At 41.7% G+C, this 20,217-nt stretch overlaps 1 protein-coding gene across 5 annotated transcripts in view; it reads right to left on the bottom strand.

Moving 5' to 3' along the window:
• LOC120307405 (probable ubiquitin carboxyl-terminal hydrolase FAF-X) overlaps positions 1 to 20,217 on the bottom strand; it is a 117,915-nt gene that overhangs the window by 76,315 nt on the left and 21,383 nt on the right. For 2 of the 5 annotated variants that reach the window (XM_039342175.1, XM_039342177.1), the window contains one exon: positions 17,213 to 17,271. The exons of 1 other annotated variant lie outside the window; for it this stretch is intronic. The gene's annotated coding sequence lies outside the window, so the exon portion shown is untranslated. Of the gene's footprint in view, positions 1 to 17,212; positions 17,312 to 20,162; positions 20,192 to 20,217 lie in introns of those variants that run through there. 2 more of the 5 variants (XM_039342176.1, XM_039342174.1) reach the window with 2 other exon arrangements.

Here is a 20,217-nt window from a genome sequence, read left to right as displayed (position 1 = left end):
GGGGTGTTGTGCCAATGGGGCCGAATTGTCACAGGTGAATACCGTGGAGAGAGCCGCCACCTGCCTGCGAATAGTGATAGGCACTAAGCCCCTATCCATGCCCTCCAACAAATAGTCCAAGAGCTGTGGAACTGTCACTTCCAAGAGGGCCAAGTGATTCCCTTCATACCAGTGGCAACAATGTTTCCACATGGCGTCGTAAATCCAAGTTGTCGCCGGATGCCGGGAGGCTTGAATCATTGAAATCACTCTTGATGAATAGGAACCCTGTGATAAGAACCGGCGTTCAGATGCCAGACGGCTAGCTGGAGCCACTGTGGATCTGGATGTTGTATGGCTCCCTGTAAGAGGATTATCCGACCTGGAGGAATCCTCCACGGAGGAATTACGGAAAGGTCCACGAGGTCCGGAAACCACGGTCACCTTGGCCAGTGTGGAGCAACGAATATCACCTCTGCCCGTCCTGCAGTATTTTCCTGATGACTGCCAGAATCAGAGGGAGAGGGGGAAAAGCGTACAGTAGTTCCCCTGGCTATGGGCTGCGAAGAGCATCCGCTCTCTCTGCCCCTGGAGAGGGGAACCGAGAGAGGAAATGTGGAAGCTGGGAGTTCGCCGGAGAGGCAAATAGTTCCAGGGTTGGTTGACCGAACCTCTGCGAGATCTCCATGAAGAGATCCGTATGCAGCCGCCATTCTGAATGGTCCACTGTCGAGCAGCTCAGGTAGTCCGCCTATTGGTTCGCCTCTCCTGAAATATGCTTGGCCTTCAGGGAGAAGAGATTCTGCTCTGCCCAGGATCCCAACAACTGACCCTCGGTCATGAGAGACCGAGACTGAGTACCGCCTTGTTGGTTTATATGGGCTTTTGCTGCCACATTGTCCATGAGGACCAGCACATGGTGTCTCGCCACCTTGACGTGGAAGTGGAGAAGGGCCAGATGTATAGCTCTGAGCTCCAACCAGTTGATGTTGTGCTTCAGGTCCAGCCAGAACCACCGGCCCTGAGCTAACTGGGATTGGAGATGCGCTCCCCAGCCAAACAGACTGGTGTCTGTGGTCAGAATTAGCCGGACGGGTTACTTGAAGAGAGACCCTTTGGCTAACGCTGGGGAAGTCCACCACTGAAGAGATCTGAGGGTCCGGGATGAAACCTGTACCCTTTGGGTTGAAGAGCTGGTGCCCATCCTTTGAAACCGGAGCAAGAACCATTGAAGGCCCCTGGCATGTAGTCTGGCCCAAGGAACTATAGCGATGCAAGATATCATCTTTCCCAATAATTGGGAGAGCAGAGCCAGAGACACTACTCGCTCCCTGCGGACCATGAGGACCATGGTTCGAATGTTGACCTGAAGCTCCCGGGACAGATAGACCTGGCAAAGGTTTGTGTCTATTATAGCGCCCAAGTGCAAAAGGCGGTTGGAAGGTATCAGGTGGCTCTTTTGAAAGTTGACCAAGAACCCGTGGTTCTGTAGTGTCTCTACGGTTAAGGCCAAGTCCGTCTGGGAGTTCAGAGTGGAGGATAACTGTATCAGAATGTCATCCAAGTAACATTGAACATGGATCGATATTGATCTGAGATGTGCGGCGAGTACCGCTAGGACCTAGTTAGCCTGTTGGCACTCTCTCTACAGCCCTTAAGCTTAATAGATGTTGAATGGCATTCTCCATAAGTTCCTTCCATACAGGGTTCCTTGACGGAGGGCAGGAAATGAAATGTCGGGGAAGTCTTGTCACGAACTCCAGAGACAGCCCGTCTCTGATGGTGCTTATCACCCAAGAGTCCGTTATAGTAGTCTCCCATCGGTGGATAAAGTAAGTCAGTCTGCCACCTATAGGGGAGATCCTTGAATCACTTCTGTCTCTGGAAAGGATGGCCTCCCCTGCCCTGAAAGGGCCTCTTGGTTTGGACCTGTTGTCTGGGTCTATCTCTGTAGCCAGGCCTGTCCAAGGAGTTCTTTTCTCAGCATGAAGAATGGAGAATCCATGAATGTGTTAAAGAAGTCCTCTAGCCCAATCAGACCAAATCAATCAAGTTGCCATGCCCCTGCTGAACTGGATCATGCCCCAGTTTCGAAAAAGGGTGAAGCTAATGACTGTGCGACATGTTGGCTCCCAGGTTAATGACACTGACCTGACTGTGAATTTCAAAGGGGAGGGGGTGGATTCTCCATTCTTCACATGCTGAGAAAAGGCGTTCAGGTAAGATAACGCCCCTTCTCCAGCATGCAAAAGAATGGAGAATCCACAAATGGGACATACCAAAACCCATGTGACCCTATGGGTGGGAAGCAGGCTGGTTAAGTGTCGCCGCTGCCTGAACCACCTGTTGCAAGACATGGTGGCCGAAGGAGGCCTCTGCAGAGGCAAATTTATCGAGCTTATAATGTTGGATAAAGGGGGAAGGCGAAGACCACGTCGCCACTTTACAAATGTCAACGATAGACACTTGAGTATGCCACGCAGCTGATGTAGAGGCACTGCGCGTGGAATGTGCTGTCAGACGGCTTGAAACTGGCAAGGAGCGTACCTGGTACGACTCTGCGATACAGGTGTTAATCCACCTGGCAATGGTAGAAGAAGAGACCTTCTGACCCCTAGAAGCCGGATGGAAAGAGACAAAAAGTGCCTCCGATCTACGAAAGGTAGCCATCCGCTTAATGTAATATCGCAGTGCCCTGCGGACATCCAGAGAATGCCACTGCCACTCCAATTCATGTGATGGGTTAGGGCAAAAGTCGGGCAACACAATCTCTTGTGCCCTATGAAATAAGGTGTTAACCTTGGGAATGAACGAGGGGTCCAACCGCAGGACCACTCTGTCCTGGTGAAAGGTGCAGAGGTCTTCCCTCACGGAAAAAGCTGCTAATTCCAAAACGCGCCTCGCCGATATAACTGCAATTAAGAAGGCCACCTTATGGGACAAGTGTTGCAGAGTGCAAGACCTGATGGGTTCAAAGGGGGATCCTGTAAGAGCCTGTAGTACCCATGGCAACTCCCAAGTGGGGTAACGATGTACTACAGGAAGCTTGCTGTTTGTAACCCCCTTGATAAAAGATCAAACCCTCAGGTGTTGAGACAATGGCGCGGAATTGGCACAGGTGAAAACCGTGGAGAGTGCCGCCACCTTCCTATGGATAGTGTTGGGTGCTAGGCTTTTATCCACACCCTCCAAAAAATATTTGAGTATCCTCAGAATAGTAACAGAAGAAATGGACAAACTATTTTGATCACACCAGTTCCTCCAAGTGGCATTGTAAGTCCAATTTGTTGCCGGCCGCCGAGGGGCCTGAATCATTGAGATCACTCTTGAAGAGTATGAACCCGTCAGGAACTGGCATTCAGATGCCAAGCAGCTAGCAGGCGCCTCTGCGAGTCTGGGTGTCATATGCCCCCTTGTAACAGGACTATCCGATCTGGAGAAATCCTCCATGGAGGAGCTACGGCGAGGCTCACGAGATCCGTGAACCATGGTCGCCTCGGCCAGTGTGGGGCCACAATTATCAGCTCCGCTTGTTCCTGTAACAGTTTTCTGATGACTGCCGGAATCAGGGGAAATGGTGGGAAGGCATATAGTAGTCCCCCAGGCCAAGAACTGCAGAGGGCATTTACTCCCTCCAACCCCTGAGCGGGGAAACGGGAGAAGAACCGGGGAAGTTGGGCGTTCGCTGGGGAGGCGAACGTGTCGACACTCAGTTGACCAAACCGATATGTGATCTCCTGGAAATGATGGGGATGTAGACACCACTCTGAGTAGATTGGCTCAGGTAATCCGCCTGCTGCTTCGCCTCCCCTGAAATGCGCTCCGCCTTCAGGGAAAGATGTCGCTCCGCCCATGAGCCCAATAACCTGGCCTCGGACATCAGGGCCTGAGATCGAGTGCCACCCTGCCGGTTTACATGGGCCTTTGCCAAGTTGTCCCTCAGAACCAACACGTGGCACCCCGCAATCGTTTTGTGGAAATGTTGAAATCCCAGATGTATAGCCCTTAGTTCCAACCGATTGATGCTTTGTTTGAGGTCCCGCTGGGACCACCAGTCCTGGGTGAACTGAAGTTGGAGGTGTGCCTCCCCAACCGAATAGACTGGTGTCCGTGGTTAAGGTCACACGAACGGGCTCTCTGAAAAGGGAGCCCTTGGATAAAGCTGGGGATAGCCACCAGAGCGTATCCTGAGCGTATGCGTTGGGACCTGGACTCTCTGGGGAAAGGAGCTTATGCCCCGCCTTTGGCAGGGGAGCAGGAACCACTGGAGCTGTCTTGTGTGAAGCCTGGCCCAGGGCACTATGGCAATGCAGGAAATCAGTTTCCCCAACAGTTGGGAGAGCAAAGCCAGGGTCACCCATTGCTCTCTGCGGACCTTGAGGACCAGAGTACGGATGCTGACCTGACGCTCCTGAGATAAGAACACTTGACACAGGTTGGTGTCTATTATCGCACCTAAGTGTAACAGGCGGTTGACTGGAATCAAGTGGCTCTTTTGGAAGTTGATTAAGAAGCTGTGGTCCTGAAGCGTCTTGATCGTTAGTGCTAGGTTCGTCATCGCGTTCGGTGCTGAGGACGACTGTATTAGGATGTTGTCCAAGTAACACTGAACGCGAATTGGAACTGACCTAGGTGTGCGGCAAGAACCGCCAGGACCTTGGTAAAGGCTCTGGGAGGCGATGACAGACTGAACGGTAGACAAACGTTGCCCAAGATGGATTGGAGCGTTTGCATCTTGAACTTGCGGTATGATAGGTACGAATTTAGGACCTTTAGGTCGAGTATCACCCTCCACCCCCCCCCAAGGTCTTTAGAACCACGAAGATGATCCGATGGTACCCACTCTATGGCCTCTATGTTTAACAGATGTTGAATGGCTTCCTTCATGAGACCCCTCTTTGCCGGATTCCGCGACAAGGGGCAGGTGATGAAGTGTCGAGGGGGAGATGTTAAGAATTCCAGGGACAGACCGTCCTTGATGGTGGTGAGAACCCAAGAATCCGTGGTGGTGTCTTCCCATTTTTGGAAAAAATCAGTCTGCTGCCTATGGGAGGGTCACTTTGACCTGCAAAGAGTCAACGTCTCTTACCTCAAAAGGGCCGCTTGTTTTGAAATTGTTGTCTGGGTCTGTCTCTGTAGCCAGTCCGGTCCTGCCGGAAAGGGCCGCATTACGTTCCCTGAGGCCGCATCTGAACCTGACCGTAAGAAAGGATGGCGGCTGTATGGGATAAAACGCCTGCCTGTTCTTTTGGAAAGGTGATATAGTACTCTCTTTTTTCCCCTGTTTTCCACCAGGTAAGGAGTGAGTGCCTCCTGGAAGAGGCGACCGCTCTGGTATGGGCCAGCGGCCATGCTCCATTTATGTTTGGTGTCGGCATGCCAGTTCTTAAGCCAGAACAACCTACGTGCGGCAATGTTGGAAGCTATGGCACAGGCTGAAAATCTGGCCGCTTGCAGAGATACGTCCACCATATATTCTAGGGCTGCCCGCAACTTGGTCACGTCCTGGTGTACCCTTACCTCGTCTGGAGATATTCTGGACTGGAGTTGGCGTAGCCAGATCAGGGAAATCCTGGCGAAAAAGGAGTTTGATGTGGAAGCTCTTATCGCCCACATCGAAGCCTGGTGTGTTCTGCAGAAAGAAACCTCGGATTTTTTGTCCTCGGCCCTCAGAGCCTCAGACATATCCCCTGCAATCTTGAAATCTGACAAAATGGGTGAAAGGGACTCGTCTACTCCTGGAACCTCCAGCGTATCATTGAGGGTAGAAACCGCATCTATAAGCTTCAGGTCTATTTCCCCCAAGGGCCGAAAAGGTGCTAGGGGATCCCTATTGATCCTGTATGACTTTCAAAAACATGGGAGGACAAGGGATCTGCTGGTGTTTTACGACCGGTTCTGAAAACAGTGGACCAATACCCTGACCGGATGCCTATCGGAAACCTGGGGTTTCACCAGTTCGATCTTTCCGGTGGAACAGGCCTTGCGTAAGAGAGAAGGGAAATAAGTAGGGTTGAACAAGCCGACCAAGGGAGGAGTCTCTATGTGTATCTCCTCATCTGACCACAGACCTTCCCTGAGGACCTGCTCCGAATAGTCGGACACCTCGCTCCACAGGAAGGTGGCCACGAGGTCGGATCCAGGTACTGATAATCTCTGGACCGAGAAGACCCCGCAGATGTAAGGGGATTTGACTGTCCTGGGTCAGATAGAGTACACGCTGAAGACGTCATAGCTTGAGCAACTGCCTGATCAATCATGGCCTGGAGTTGGTCAGTGAATGATGGTTGTTCCAGGGGGCAGAGTTCCGCAGCCATAGGAGTTAATGAAGCCGATGGAGTCATAGATGGACCCACAAGGGAGACACTCCCTGAGGTTCCACACACCGCTGTGGGAGATGTGAGTTCGGCAGTTGGTACCGGATCCTGGATCCGCACTCTTAGATCCTGCTCAAAAAGAGAAAGGTGATCCTGGCTGAAACACCTTGCAGGCATTGTCCCCTCCGTTCTGGGGACAATGCCTGCACGAAGGATGAGGGGCGCGGACCTCCGTTGCGGATGCAAAAGTGGGAGGAGTCAAGGAACCCGTATCCTCCGCCTCACGCTTTTGGGCTTTGGAAAATTGTCTTTCTAATGCCCTATGTCTACTACCAGCCTGCTTTTTGACCACCTTAGAGGTCCCTTTGGTTTTGGCCTTGATTTTTGCAGCCGCTTTTTGGCTGGGTGACTTGTGTTCTTATTTCCACTGGAGGTGGAAGCCTGTGGAACGGTGTTGTCCGCCATAATGAACAGGAATTTTCCAGCAGATTGCTGAAGCTGTCCTGGTCTGCAAGAGATGCGGCTATGGCCCACCTGGGTGGTACAAGCCTGCACGAGGATCTGTGAAATCCAGCCCAACGTTAAGCCCGGAGTCACATTTTGTGACAGGTGCCGCGTGTCACTAAGGGAGGTCTCCTCTCCCTCCTTTCCATATATAGATAGATAGATAGATAGATAGATAGATAGATAGATAGATAGATAGATATTGTTAGTATTATTAATTTTTTTTATTCAGTGACGGATCCTTCATGTCTCACTTAGTGGCGGCTATAACCAAGGAGTGCCGGTCCACTAGATGCAGACAGCAATAACAGGCGGTGATTGAGTAGTCAACTGAGCCCAGCTGATAGATGGAACAATTCAAGGCTGGGAGAGGTAAGCAGTAATTATTTAAGCACAAAATTATTCTGAATTGCAGGGTGCTCCTGTCCAGATAAAGGCACCTTCCCGAGAAGGATTGCCCTGTCAGCGAAATCATACTGTGGGGACTGAATCAGTCACCCCCACAGCACAGTCTGAAGAATCCAATTAATAGCCAGAGATAAAAAAACAACTGAGAAATCTAGAAGCAATAATTTAATTGTCAAAGAGAAACCAACTTGAGAAGGGAATGAAGAAACCGAAACTAAAACGAAGAATCCAATTAATAGCCAAAGATAAGCAACAATTGAGAAATCTAGAAGCAGTAATTTAAATTGTCAAGGAGAAAACCAACTTGAGAAGGGAAAGAGGAAATCAAAACTAAGACGGCCGCAGACTGCATGGCGATCCAAAATGGTTCCAACTACTGAAAGTAGTAGTTGGAACCAGAAGTAACAGCCTTCTGCCGGCAAATAACTGAAAGCAATAAACTAAGGACACGATCTCCTGCAAGAGAAGGAATCTTAGGAATGTAGCATGCAATCCGAAGGAAGAAAAGCCCCATTGCGTCGCATTTAAAACTGCAGCTGACAAAGTGATGATGCTGCAGGGCGCAGGCAGAGGGCGTAGCTGCCATGGTGCTGCAGGGCAATATGCTGCAGCGAGCCATGGAGGTGGTGGGTGGGGTGAGGGCGGAGCAGGGGCAGGGGGTGGAGCGGGCAGAGAGCGGGTGAGGGCCGGGAGCAGGGCAATTTTTGGGCACTCAGTCTCTAAAAGGTTCACCATCACTGTTCTAGAGGATCCTGAAGTAGAATAAAAGAGTAGATGTATCTGAATCTTTCATAGCAAAGACGCTATGTATTGATTCTTTTAGAAAACAAAAGAAAATTGTAACATATATCATCAACAACACTGCTCTGTAAAACATGGATCCCCAACCCCCAGTCCGTGGATCAGTACTAGGTTACAGCATGCCAGCAACCGGTCCACACAAATTTGCAAAGCCCCATTTGCGAGATGCAGGCAGCACACAAAACCATGCACCCTCCGGTCTGCGGAAAAACCTCTCTCCACAGAACCAGTCACTGGTGCCCAAAAAGTTGGGGATCTCTGCTCTAAATCATGGTTAAATACCAAATACATAAAATTTTACATGGAACTCTTATAATGGAACTAAAAGAACTGTCCTTGGTAACTTTAAGTATAATTATATATTATTATGCATGTGTTTATCTAATTTGTTTCTCACTCTTCTTTCAAACCACAATGATACTTACCTATTTCTAACAAGGTCTTAAGAGGCTTTAGAAATCATACTTTAAGATTCCAACTAGAAAGTAACAATTAACTTTTCAAAATTTTAAAGGGGAAAATAGACAAATCTAACACTTTCTGGCTTTGTAAAGACAAATTGAATTGATACCATTGTAAGGATGTTATTTTATAGTTTCTTTGCAAATGCGGAAAATAAATTCTATAGAATTTTTGTCCAGAAAAATCAGCTTAATTTTGATTTTTGTTAAATCAAATATTTTCCATTAGAAGGTGTAAGAGAAAAAAACATCCAGAATTAATCTTTAATAGCAATAGCACTTAGACTTCTATTCTGCCGCCAAATGCTTACCTACATACTCTAAATCAGGGGTCCCCAACTCCCGGTCCATGGACCAGTACCGGCCTGTGACATGCCAGCAACTGGGCCACACAAACAAGCCCCATCCACGGGATGCAGGCAGCACACAAAACCCTGCACTCTCCAGTCCGTTGAAAAATCTGTCTCCCTGGAACCGTTCCTGGTGCCCAAAAGGTTGGGGACCTCTGCTCTAAATGGTTTACAAATGTCGGCATATTGCCCCCAACTATCTGGGTCCTCAGTTTACTGACCTTGGAAGGATGGAAGCTGAATTGAACCAGTCAGGATTGCACTCCTAACTGTGGGCAGTTAGCCTGCAATACTGCATTCTAACCACTGTGCCATCATGGCTCCTAAGACCTTGAATCCTTTTGCTTCAAATTTATATCATAGTTACTATTAATTATATCTATTACTATTATAGTACCATTAGTTATATCTATTAGTTATATCTATTACTATTAGTTATATTATTAATTTATATCATAGCAACTATTAGTAGTTCCATTTATTTTCTAGAATCCATGCATATGCATACACACACACATATATATAAATTTTGGACATTTTCAATGTTTAGTTCAATATTCCAAAATAAAAAGAAAAATATAAACTAAAATAATGGCTTGAAAACCCACATTCAAAAAATTGTACCCCGAATTCCCTTTTCTGAAAAATACATACAATATTTCTATAATTCGACCTTTTGGAATGCTCTTATTTAAAATATTTACTAGAAAAGTTTGAAACAAGTTAATCAAAACTCCTGGCCTAAAATTTTAAGAACTTTTTTTAATAAAAATCATTGCTCATCTTTATCCAAAGTAGAACATAATTGTAATTGAACATTTAATAAAAGTTGAATACCTAGGCACTCAAAAATAGTCTGATTTGGACTTCCGGTTTGCGATCGCGGCGCTGGCGGACGTGCAGGAAGAATGCTCTCTCCGCCGTCCGTTTTTTCTTCATTGGGAGACCCTGAAAAGGGTTGAAAGTCACCCTGGAGGGGCGACGACCATGAAGAGGACCCTCGACAGATCGCAGAAGGGCAGCAGCCCTTCCGTTTGATCCGAGGCAGCTCCTTTGGCCAATCACTAAGCCGTACCAGCCAAAAGCCAAAATCACCACGAAGCACAACGAAAGCACCGCAGAGGAATTGGGTGAGACCTTGCCTTACCTTTCTTGTATCCAAACTAGCTTCTTATAAAAGCTTCTTCAAATTTCTTCCCCCCTTTTAACATGGCAGCATCTGCCTACTTTGGGAAAATAAAGCTTTGAAAAGAAAAGAACTAAACTAAACAACTAAATAACTAGACTTGCACTTTTTGGATATTTGAGGTCCCAAAAAGTTCCCATTTCTATGGGGACCTATTACCTTATCTACTTGTTAAGTTGGAAAAAAAATTAAACTGGATAAAAGCCTAACTTGAGTTTGGAAAAAGACTTTCCATGCTATTGGGGACATCTTGTGGCGAAGCCTGGTATAGCAAGTGAATTTCTTTGACTGTGAGACCAAGGAGATTTGTCCTTGGCACTATCTAAAAAAGACAAGAATTTGAAACAGCTGGGTGGTGAAAACAATTTCTAGGAATAGTGGAGGTGGACATTCACTGACTTTTATCAAAAATAGTCTCCACTAAAGGACTATCTGTAAACACCATAGAAATGGAGGAATACTACCCACAACTTAACTGTAAAGTTATACTTGAAAAAAATCCTTGAAGCTACTGAGCTAATGAATTCCAGATTGAAAGACAAAGGTTCCACCTTAAATTTACAAAATGAAGCGCAGATTTCAACTGATGAACTTACAATGCAAAAAGCAACAGAAGAGGAACAAATTAATATCAAGGAGGACTTTAAAGAACAAGTACAATCTACTGAAAACTTTGATAGTCAAATCCTGATTTCAACTAAAAAATCTGCAATTCAAAAAGCAACAGAAACCGAAGAAAGCAACACTAAGATGGTGGGTGCTAAAAATCAACAACCACAGCATATTGAGAACCTAGATAACCTAATCAAACAACAATCACAACATTGGACATGACCTCTTACTCAAGCCAGATGAAAGCAGAAGAAGACCAGACTGAACTGACAACAAATATTTTAAACCAAACATGGAGATTTGAACTATTAGGGCCACAATCCAATGATTATAAAGGGCCCAGTTCCTTTGAAAAATTGATAACTGGATGGTCTCCCTTGATTCAAATAACATGTGTAGGAATGAAGGGAGATCCACTTGAGGATTTAAAGGCACTGGTATGGAAGCCTACTTGGCACAAAAAGAAAGCTAGAGTTAAACTTAAAAAATGGGATTTTTTCTTTCTTTTTTGACTTATAATGGAAGAGCCTAAAATCTTACTTAATGGGCTAAGGAGATTTTAAAAGAAATTAATTGATTTAATATTTAGGACTTAGATTTATAAGGGAAATGAAAATTAGCCATTAGAATATAGTTTTGAATTATAATACGGAAGTTGGATTGAGACAATAAAGGATACTTTATTAATAAGTGATGAGATACTAGGATGAGAAATAGAATATATTTGTGAAATAAAGTAAGAATGTATTTAAGTAAACAATATGTGTATTTTAGATATGACAATTATTTTGTAATGAAATAAGGGAAATTTGGGTTACCCGAAATCTAAATATTATGGATATTAAAGGCTAAATTGGAACACTGTAATTGATGAGAAATAGAATATATTTGTGAAATAAAGTAAGAATATATTTAAGTAAACAATATGTGTATTTTAGATATGACAATTATTTTGTAATGAAATAAGGGAAATTTGGGTTACCCGAAATATAAATATTATGGATATTAAAGGCTGAATTGGAACACTGTAATTGAAAATAGGTAAAATTTAAAACTAGGACATGGATATGTATACGTTAAAATATATTGATAAATGCTTTAATTGATCGAGTTATAATTAGAAATGTATTAATTTGAATGTGATATTATAATCAAGGGAAATAGAGAGGGAATTTTTGATGATGTAACCTGAGACATGTACGAAAGATCTTGTTATTGGACTATTGATTACTCAATCACCACGCTGCTTCCTAAATACTTGGATGTAAAACTGGAAAATTAATAAAACTTGTTTAAAAAAGAACAGTCTGATTTTGTCAAGTTGAAGAAAACATAAGGAAATAAAGGTGTTGGTTTAGTCATGAAGTATAAATCAAGGCAATCATCAAAATATGACTTGTTTAGCAACTGTTCAAAATTACAACAGCACCGAGAGGACTTATGACCAATCCCCAATATTATACTTGTTATAGCGTCACATGACCAACATTTGGGTGCTTTGTAAATTGTCCATACTTACGACTTCAGAGAGGGCTGCAACTCCCCCTTGCTATCCCCTTCGTCTATATGTTTTTGGTTCCAGCCACCTTGCCCTGTGGGATGGCAAGCAAACCCGAAAGTGCACAGCTAGCCAGCTTCCTTCTCTCCCAGTTCTGCACAGCCTCTTGCAGCCAGCAGCAGTGGCTGAAGCAGAAGTATCACTCCTTCTGCAGCCTCCTTTTCACTGCTTATCTGCCTCCTTTGCAGACCCAGCAATCTTTATTATGACTAAAGCTAGCAATGACTTTGAAAGTTTTTTAGTTTGTCATAATATAGTCATAATATAGTCTATTTAATTTTGGCTAACATGTCTATATATTTTCTTTTATATCACCAGATTCACATGCTGTGAATTCATCTTCTCAATTATGCAATTCACAAATCAAACATTACTAAACTAAAATGTGCATGTTAAAGCAAATATGCACAATAATGTATATTACAGAAACATGCAAGAGCATTCAAGCAAATCTTTGTTCGGGCTTTTGAAAAATTGCAACTGATGGAACATGGAATAGAATAAGTTATGATTATAAAAAGTTCAAAACTGGAAAAACTGAGTTTCAGATATTCAGTCACTCCTTAATTATATACTGCACTAATGTATATACCTTGTGAGTATCCTGTTGGCATCAGATGGCCAATATGGAAACAATGCTGGATTGTATAGACCTGTTCCAATCCACCAAGATTCTTACATTCTTTTTATTAGTCTCTCATGTTAAAACAGCAGCCAACTGACCCAGATCTCTGCTACAATTTTATGGCATTCTGATGTGAAAAAGAACTGGTACTTTCTGTCCTTTTGCAAGCAATTATTCATGTATTAAGACATAAACGTAAGTCAATAGTTGCACAGAACTTAAGAGCAGTAGTCTTATAATCTACACCTAACAAGAAAAGCCACACAAAAAAGATCTGGTTAAAGGCAATTATAAGTCTAATGATCACTCATTCAGTTATGGTGGCTTAAATGAATGACAGTTAAATCTGGTGCACAAAGTTATAGCTGCTGCAGCACCCTTGCAGCCACATGATCAAAATTCAAGTGCTTGCAAGACTGCCTGCACTCATGACCATAGGGACACTTTAATCCCCCTCACCCCTTTATCTGTTCTCCATTTTTGACCTTTTAACTGTGTCATCTTCTTCTTGCTGCTGACAAGGCACGCCCAGCCTAGCCCTTTGCAAGGCAGCTGCTGGCCACACCAAGCTTTCTTCCTGAGGATGCATGTGTTTTGGACAAAGAACAACTTTCTCACAAGGTTCTGAAACCTTCCAAAGCCTTGTGGAAAAGGCCACATACCATTTGAACAAGGCTGCATGCAGCATTAGGAAAATGGCCTGGTGCAGCCAGCCGCTGCCTTGTGAAAGGCTAGATCAGGCATACCTTGTCAGCAGTGGGAGGAAGAAGACAGCAAAGATCAGCTGGAACAGAAGGGGCAGAATGCATGATGGCCAAATGGCAGAGATGGGGGGGGGAGGGAGAGACAAGCAGTGGAGAAAATTGAAGTGCCTGGGAAAAAGACAGCGTGGCCAGGAGGGATGGGCCGGGGGGGGGGGAGGAAGGGAAGGGGAAAGAGAAACCAGACATGCTGGGATGCATCTGGCCACGTGGGACCTCGTGGTTGAAGAGGGACGCTTGCCATCTCCGGGGCACGGCACGTGTGCCCACAAAGAGAGCTCTGAGTGCCACCTCTGGCATACATGCCATAGGTTCGCCACCACTGCCATACGCTAAACAAACAAACAAACCAGTTTGGAAGACAATGTAGCATTGTGGCAGTACAAAATTATGAAGGATCTTTCAATCTGAATAATTCTCTCAAGTAAATGACACAATCAATTCATAGTAACATTCCTGTATCAGGAAGGGAGAAAGAAAATGAACCATCATATCAAAATTATAATCAGGAGAGTAAGAACAAAATTAATAAATTGCATTGAGTAGTAGTTAAAGTGCGGGACTAAAGTCAGAATACCCAAGTTCAAGTATACCCTCAGCCAGGGAAGCTCACTATACAACAAAGGACCAAACACTCACTTCACAGAGTTATTATGGGGGAAAGGAGGAGAGTTGTGTAGAGCTCCTGGAAGAAAGGAGGAATCTAATATAGTTTTAAAACTGAATGGCAATTTAACCCCTGGTAACAGTTTTTTGCCTGTATGTTTTGTCTAAAATTTGGGGGAAAAATTTAAAAGTTTAAAAAATATTTAAAAAACCTCTATCAGGATTGAAATGTAGAGCAGTAGTATAGCATTCACTGGAATCTAGAATATGTTACCACAAAATATAACAAAAGTATGTGCATGTGAACTAAAACTACTCCTAACCCTTTATATTTGAGTAGTGTAATGCTATTTTCAGGGCAGGTCAATTGAAGAGCAGGAGTATTTGGCCCAAAATAATATTCAAGGTTTTTTTTTCAACCATTTTGCATCTCTTTCAGCATAAGAACAAAATCTAACACCATCTAAAACAGTAGTGCAAAAGTTACAACTTTGCGGTGGGCCACTATGCACGTGTAGCTTGAGTTGAGTGAGCAGCAGGCTGGCACACATGCGCAGCTCGATTTGCATAATTTGAGCTGTGCACGTGCACTGGTCCATTACTCGTGCAACTCAAGCTACACACGCACGTGCATACTGGCCCGCCATTCATGGAGTCTGGTTCTGAATAGGCCATGGCCTGGTAGTGGGCTGCAACCGGGAGGTTGGGAACCCCGACTTAGATCACTGATCTGATTAACAGAGGCAAAGCATATATCATGGTATCAGTTGATAAGATATCTACACTATCTTTATGAACTTTGCATATAGGCTTGGACTTCTATAGAAACCTAACAATACAGTTAACAAGGCATGTAAATATTTGGAAAAAATCTAAACACAAACTAATACCTGCATTATTAAAGGCAGATAAAATTAATAATTAAATATTTCATGAAATGTATCTAAAATATTTTGAGTACAGAACGAAACAAGATTTGGAATCACAGAAAAAAACTCTAGATTTGAAAGATAAATATAACATCAATGCTATTACAGGACTTTTTCAACAACTGTTTGTACAGGTAGTCCTTGATTTATGATCACAATTGAGCCCAAAGTGAATTTTGCCCCATTTTATGACCTTTCTTGCCACAATTGTTAAGTGAATCACTGCAGTTTTTAAGATAGTAACATGGTTGTTAAGTGAATCTGGCTACCCTATTAACTTTGCTTGTCAGGTTGCAAAAGGTAATCATATAATCCCATGACACTGAAACTGTCATAAATATATGCTGGTCACCAAGCGTCTGAATTTTGATCACATGATCAGGGGAATGCTGCAATAGCCATAAGTGTGAAAAACAGTTATAAGTCACTTTTTTCAGTGCCATTCCAACTTTAACTACTACTAGGACTACTACCAGTAACATGCAACAATAGAATAATGGCAGATTGTTGCATTTTGGCTTAACGTATTTTAGGAATCCTATGATTATAGTATGCAATATGTACAAAAATAGCCACAATGTGTCCTAAAAACAATTTTTAAGGTAAACAATAACTTAGTACAATGTGTGAAACTTTAATAAAATAGAACTAATAGAAAAGGTCAAGTAAACATTACCCAAGTAGATAAATCTTTGCCAAGATGGGATATAAATCTAATAACTTCTCAAGTAGTCACAGCATAAAAAAAATAAGATCTCTCAATTTTTCCACTATCACAGGGGGTATTTATTTGGAGATACTTATTTTAACTTTTTAAACATGGGTCATTCCCAGTATTGTTAGATAATGGGTAGAAATGATATAAAAACCCAAGTCTGAGGTACAGCAAATAAAATATTGGATTAAAAACAATTTATTATGCCAAAAAATAAATCTGGTTCCTATACTTAGCAACAGAATTTCCAGCCCCAACTGTAATCATAAGCTGAAGACTACCTACATTGCTAGATATATTATAATTCTGTATCACCTATGAAAGGTGGTACAGAAGTCAAAAGCTAAGAAAGAAAGGCCATGGCAGAAGAGGAAAAAAATATTTTGCACTACCCTATGTACATCAATAGCACTACTGTTACCCTTACAATGATAAAACAATGCAACGAAAATGTGGATAGTTCAAAATCTAGGTGCAAGTTCCTGTAGAACACACACAATATGAAGTTATTTACATTTATATAACTATGGGTCACCATGCAGATAATTCCAAAACAAATGTACAGATAGAACACCAGATCATATAGTTCAGCAGTTTTTATCTGCTGCCATTTATCATTAAATATAAAAAACAGCATAATCAGTGTGACTTTCAATGTTATAGAACAAAGTATGTAACACATGTAAAAATATTAATAATGTTAAAGATAGGCAATTACTTACATATATAACTTCCATTCTTTATTATTTCAAATCTGCATGAAGTAGTAGGTACCTCATCATTTTAGAAATACAGGTAGTCCTTGACTTACAGCAATTCACTTAATGACTGTTCAAAGTTACAATGGCACTGGAAAAAATGACTTATGATCATTTTTCACACTTACGACCGTTGTAGCATCCCCACGTTCACATAATCAGAATTCAGATACTTGACAGCTGATTCATATTTATGACGATTGCAGTGCCCTGCAGTCAACATTCTGACAAGCAGTCAATGAGGAAGCCAGATTTATTTAACAACCGTATTACTAACTTAATATCTGCAGTGATTCACTTAACAAATATAGCAAATTGGTCATAAAATGGGGCAAAACTCAATTAACAAATGTTTCACTTAGCAACAGAAATTTTGGGCTCAATTGTGGTCGTACGTCTGGGACTAGGTTGAGAACTACCTGTATTAGGTAACTGTTTACTAAGTAGTTACTATTATTTCATGCAGATCTGAAATAATAAAGAGTTCTTTGCCCAAATAAATAAAATTTATTCAAGGGCAAAGAGTGGAAAAAGGAAAAATATTGATGGGTTTGATGTTGTTCCATTACCAAAGAATCGTTTAATTCAAAGTGTATATTGTCACAATCTGAACTTAATATATGATAACATTAAAAAACTTACTTCCAGCTAGTGGTGTTTTGGATCCACGTCTCAATTAGCTTGAGTCTCACTGGTCTCAACTAAAGAAATGGTAATTGTAAAAACTGAATATATATACAACTGCAATAATAGAACAAAACAGATAAATACAGTAAGAAAAATCAAATTGATACACAGTAAAAGAGAGACGTGCTATTTTTATAAAGACTTTTTTTAGAAAATACTAAGATTACACGGACTTCAGATTTTCACCTATATAAGAACTAATCATATGAATTTGACAAGCACTCCCAAGATATAAAATACAAAAGAAAACATTCATTATTATGAAGTATTATGCTTGAAAATCATATATAATTTTTATGAAGGCACTTCAAACACAATAGATTATTCCAAGAACAGATTTTAAAATATGTTTATTCAATATATTTCCAATTACCAGTAAAGTGCTTTGAGTTCAAATAATTTTAATTTAGTGTTACTTTTTTGAAACAAAATCTGCTACATTTTTAAAACTTTAAATGTTAGCTTCCAGCTCTCACACAAAAGAACAATTGCTATACTCTTGACTATAAATACCATGATAATCACCTGACACAATTTATTTCCCCAATTATGTTTGGTATAATAGCCTTGTTATATCACTGCTGTTTTGAAATGAAAATTTAAAGTGATTAACACATTTACCTAAAAGAAACATGACCCTGAATTTAAGATATCTCTTATCCCCAAAGATTAGAATCTTCCTCCACATTTTTGTTTGTTCTTGAGTGAGTCTAAGCTGATTCTATTTTAAAGGTAAATTAGTTTTGGAAAAACTAGTTTTCTTACAGTTAAATACAGTAAAAATCTTCTATACCTTTTCCCCCTAGGGTTTCTATCTCATCCTTCTTTTTCATAATGAGCATTACTATAACATAATTGTTTTTGTAAAAGTATTTCAAGAGACATATTTTAAAACTTTTAAGTTTTCAAAAAGTAAATTATATTAAGAAATATTCAAATATGTTGAATGTGAGCAAGCTAAAAGTGAACCAATTACAAAGAGTCACTTAAAGTTGTGTGATTGATTTATGACCTATATTTTTGAAAGGCATGGGGAAGAAAATCAAGTAAACCAAAAGACACTATAATATTACTTTTACAGTACATCCTATGCAATATTATAAGCAACTGCCCTTGATTTCAATGAAATATACTTCTAAGCAAATATACATAGCATTTTAACTTGGGGAAAAATACTAGTTGTAGATCAATGTGGTTTCCATGTTTAAACAGAAAACTTGCTAGTAATATGTTTTATAAATATATGAAAAAATAGGATGGCAACTTATTCCAGATTTTATTAATTGTATTAAAAGCAATCCATAAATTTCAATAATATGCCATTCTTAGGTCCAGATACGGTAGAAATACTTTGGTAAAAGGGTGTTTGCATTTGCCCAATTTTCCTTTCCATTATTAAAAAAATAACAGAACATATACCTCAACAATTTAAGGAATTATAAAAATTGTTACAACCCATTTCCAAATTGTTTATTTTCTGATATGGAACAGGTTTTAATAGCCCTACAACTTTTATAGTACTGATGAATTCAATTCTGACAAAAGGTTTTTTGTAGCAACACAACTCAGTATAATATAAATGGGAAAACAGAAAACCAATTAATATATATATGCTAGCATACATTGCACTAAGACTAGTTATAGCTACATAAAAAACTAAACAGACAAAATGTATCATTATGCACTAAATAATAGAAACCACACCCCCTGATTTCACATTTCTATCAACATATATGTCCATCCAAATAATCTGTACCAGAAGCATAGTTTAAAATATGTTGTGCAAAATTAGGATACTGACAGAACAGCGCAGCACTGGGAAAACTTTAAAGTATCTTAGAAAATTCAGTACAAAAATAATCTACCATTACTATAATCTACCACATACATATTTGAGGTTCATTGAGTTTCATTAGGCTTGACTTAGCAGTCCTCACATAATTACAGCTATGTTTTTTTTCTATTCATACTCAATACCTATTCTGGACTGTGCAGCAAACTCAGTATTAGTTTGTTAATATTATGTCTGTAATGGTATAGGGTTTCCTGCCTGAGCAGGGGGTTGGAGTAGATGACCTCCAAGGTCCCTTCCAACTTTATTTAAATTTGCTTTAAAGATACCTATGAGATTCTGAATTTCTCAGTTTAGTCTCTTACCGTATCTTGTACGTAGATTCATCAGTCTCATATATAAAAAATTCCAGACAATATTTACAATGTAGATTCTGTCCAATAAAAATTATAAAACTCAAATACATTCAAATTAGCCAACTAGACTCAATTTAAACTTCAGATGCTGATATCTAAGGTAAATCCTAGAATATCACAGCTTTACTGGAAACAGAGAGCGCAGCCATGACACAGCCCACCTGCACCCATGACAATAATGTTTACAACGAAGACGAAACCGCTGGGCCGCAACATCCGAGACCGGATTTAGAAAGAAAGAAGAGAGTCTGTGCAGAGCCTTATTTCCTGGCGTGAACTAGGCCCAAACGATTCCAATCACTCCACCTCAATAATGGCGTTTGCTATGAAGTGGAACGAGAATCAAAAGGAACTAAACGCCGGGAAGATCTACCGGGTACTCCTTGTACTCTCTTCTTCGCCAGTTTTCTTCGCTATTTAAGGAGGGGCCGGGCCAACAGCCGGCCAGCTCTGCAGGTTGTCTCTCTTTCTTTCCGGGACTGCGGATGTGGGGTGTGCGCGCCCCATTCTCCTGCAAGGCCCAGTTCAGGCCGGGCAGAAAGAATGAGGACTGAGTCGTCAGCCATTTTCCCTCCATACTCCACGACACTGACACACGCACGAACAGACATTACTCACTCCAAGATACGCTAACTCACGAATGAAGAGATAGATACCAAGCGAAAGACTCCCCTCCTGGAATTTACCCGCTGCTTACCCACAGAACGACCCTTCATTTCCCCGACGGAGCAGCCCCTTTCCCGACTCGCTTA

The sequence above is a fragment of the Crotalus tigris genome, unplaced genomic scaffold, assembly GCF_016545835.1.
Source record: "Crotalus tigris isolate CLP2741 ecotype Arizona unplaced genomic scaffold, ASM1654583v1 scf7180000017775.1145084777:2100578, whole genome shotgun sequence".
NCBI lineage: Eukaryota > Metazoa > Chordata > Lepidosauria > Squamata > Viperidae > Crotalus > Crotalus tigris.
This window is presented reverse-complemented; position numbering and strand designations above follow the sequence as displayed.